The following is a 3326-nucleotide window of genomic DNA, read 5'->3' as shown; positions in this document are numbered from 1 at the left end:
TCCATCGCGCTAAATGTAGCGCACTAGCGCACTTGCGCCGACAAGAACACGTACCTCTTTACTTCTTCCTTCCAGCAGTGGTTGTCCGATCGTTCGAAGCTGCACTCAAAGCAGCCAGCAGCACCAGTACAGCAGCACCAATACAGCCACCAGCAGTGAGCCGGGTGTGAGATCACTCAGCACAGCGACACGGACTCGACTGTCAACTGATGGCCTTGAATAATACACTCTTTTGTTTGGCTATTCGTACACACGGACCGGATTGTAATAGAACGACCACTTTGCACGTCCGTTTCTGTCGAGTGTTCGACGCGGGATTGGGTGAACAGTGTTTTAAACAAAAGTGCGCTTTAGTATCCATGTTAATTGGAATGAAAATAAACAAGAGGAGCTCTTAGAAAGGAAACATGACCAAACAATAATCTTCAATTGAACAATGTTCCTATTTGAAACATTTTGTCACAAACAATAACATTGAAATTATATTTTAAATTCTTTCTTAAAAATGATGACACATCATAGATCGACAAAAAACTATACAAAGTCAGCTACAAACTATCAATAATTCAATTCATGATGACTCGAAAGTTTGAATATATCTTAAATTGGAACATAAGTCCCAACTATAATTAATTGCTGAAATTTTGGGTTTATGAATAATTAAAATAATTTTATCTCGGTAATGGTCAGTCCTGCAGTTGTAATATGTTCGACAGCTTTATGTCAATTGATGATATAAACAACTTTCCCGAAGAAACAAAATCGCTAGCACCATTTATTCAGAAGATAGAATATGTTTTTATGGTGAACAACATTGCCGAAGACATGAACACTGTAGAAATAACTGTTATGAGGTTTTGTCGCCCCAACGGACCAATTTGCCCCACTGTGCGCAGGAACGATAAAAATACATTAGCTGAAGTACACTTACCTTTTCGTGGAAATTGCGGTGCTTAACAAAAAGTTACTCATCGCTTAACTTTGTAAGGAGCCAACTTAACGCATAACATAACTAAAACTCGTTAATTACCATGGTTGTGCGCGGTCAGACTCCAAGCAGGGTTTTATTAGCAAGAGATGTTTTCATCCAGGAAGTATGATGGCGCATTTATGTTAGCCGGAATCTTATGATTCACTTTTGACGTAGAACTACGTTTTTCTTTAGCCTACCACATAGGGATGTAAATAGGAAAACTATTAACGAAAAGAGGACGAAATATGTCCCTTTTTAAATGCTTATAAATCGGTTTGTTTTCAACCGATTCCCTTCATTTTTGCAGCAATTGTTTGGAAAATTATACACGCATCCACCCAAATGTAGAAAAATGTTGATTGATTCTGTAAACTATTGTACTATTGATAATCGTCAAGCCTTGTTTAAACGAAAATTATGTCCTCTGATTGGTTACTCGCTACCTTTCCCTAAAAAGGTCGACAGAATAGTATAACTAGTTAGCTGTAGTAGTGGGTTGCGCCAGTACACAAATCACTGTACACAGCAGCAGCGAGGTAGCACCAAACGTCTCGATTTGCCAGTTAAAGACTTCGGCCTTCTGCCCGCAATAAAGTTTTGCTTTATCTTGGCAACAGCACATTCTGTGCTGAATCCAAGGAAACACAATCTGTCGCGGCCGTCTTATTTACTGAATGCGGAAACAGCTTTTACAGAGTTTGAATAGCGAAATGCCTTTCTCAAGGCGTATAATCAAGTAATTGAAGGTTAATGATTTTTGGCAATAATACAATCATGCTGTGCTGGATTCTAGCAATCAAATTCTGTCGCAGTAAAAAAAATTACTTTATTTATTCACCTGATCCTCCCCACTGTTGGGGCAGCACAGAGGCTGCGATCAGCATAACCGATTTTAAGCAACAAACTGCACTGTTAGAACGCATTTTCAAAGGCAGTTAATTCGACTATGCAGAACTGATATGTAGTCGATTCAATCAAACAGCATAAACAGAATTTCGTCGTCTCCCAGCTGTCCAGTTGCAACATGATGCAACACGCAACAGCGAGCAAACGAAATCGCTCGCTTGATTACAAGCCGTAATACGATACGGGTTAAAATCGTTGCGTGCATAAGAGCACCATCGGTGTTTATTCGCTGGATATCCCTTTCCGACCGGGCCCATAAAATTGCGTAGGTAGAAGGTGACTTAAACAAAACCTTCTCTCTAGCTTTTTGAACGTCCTATTTATTGTTTTATTGCTCACAACGCTAGTGCCAACATCGCAGCTGCTACGAAAAATAATGAACCGGAGCAAGCAAGTGTTTTTATATAGGAATTGCTTCGATTTAAGTTTTTTTATTTGTCATTTTTTACCTACACAATTGTGTTGGCTCGGTCGGAAAGGGATATAAAAATCAAATGCGAATTGTGGAATAATTCGGCTAAAGAAAACTACAGAACGGGAAAACTGAACAGAAAGGCCTGGCCTATTTCGTAGCAACTTTCGGCTATAAAAGAGTGTTTCTGGTAAAATCAGCCACATTCATTAGTCGGAAGATAAGCTGGCTGGACCGTCCGGTCCGGTCCGGAGCGCGGTTCTTCTCAGCGTGTGTCGCCAGACTGCCATTATCCCCCCACTGTTGGGGCAGATTGCCATCAGCAAATCCAATTTTGAACAGCAAAATGCCTTTTTCAATGCAAATAAGCAAGTCATGGAAAGTTAATAATTTTTACAACGCAAACAAGCGTTCTGTACTGGATCCTAGCAATTTAAATCTGTCGCGGCCGTCTAATTTATAAAATGTGGAATAGCGATCTCCCAGATGGTCTCGAGGTACGATGCTGGCCTAACAAGCCAGTCGTCGTAGGTTCGAGTCTCGTCTCGGGAGAGAGTGTTAGTGTCAGTAGGATCGTAGCGCTAGCCCCGCAATTGTCCAGAACACTAAATAGTCGGCTGCGAAATCTGTGTATAAATAAACAGAAGGTCAAGTTCCGAATCGGAATGTAGCACCAAGGCTTTGCTTTGCTTTGGAATAGCTTCCACAGTGCATGTTGTCCGTGTATCTCATTAATTCCCCCACTGTGACAGCAGCACAAAGGTTGGCGATCAGTAACCGATTTTGAACAGCAAAATGCCTTTTTCAAGGCAAATAGAAAGTTGATAATTTTCTGGCATCAACACAAGCAAACATTCTTTGCGGGATCCTAGCAATCAAATTGTTGTAGTTGTCTAATTTTACCTTATTTAGTTGATACCCCCACACATTTGGGACAGCACAAAACCTGCGATCAGCATTACCAATTTTGAACATAAACTGCCCTGTTAGAAAGCATACACAAAGGCAGTTAGTTCGACTATGCAGAACTGATAT

This window comes from Wyeomyia smithii, chromosome 3 (assembly GCF_029784165.1).
Source record: "Wyeomyia smithii strain HCP4-BCI-WySm-NY-G18 chromosome 3, ASM2978416v1, whole genome shotgun sequence".
Lineage (NCBI taxonomy): Eukaryota > Metazoa > Arthropoda > Insecta > Diptera > Culicidae > Wyeomyia > Wyeomyia smithii.
Note: the sequence above shows the minus strand (reverse complement) of the source record.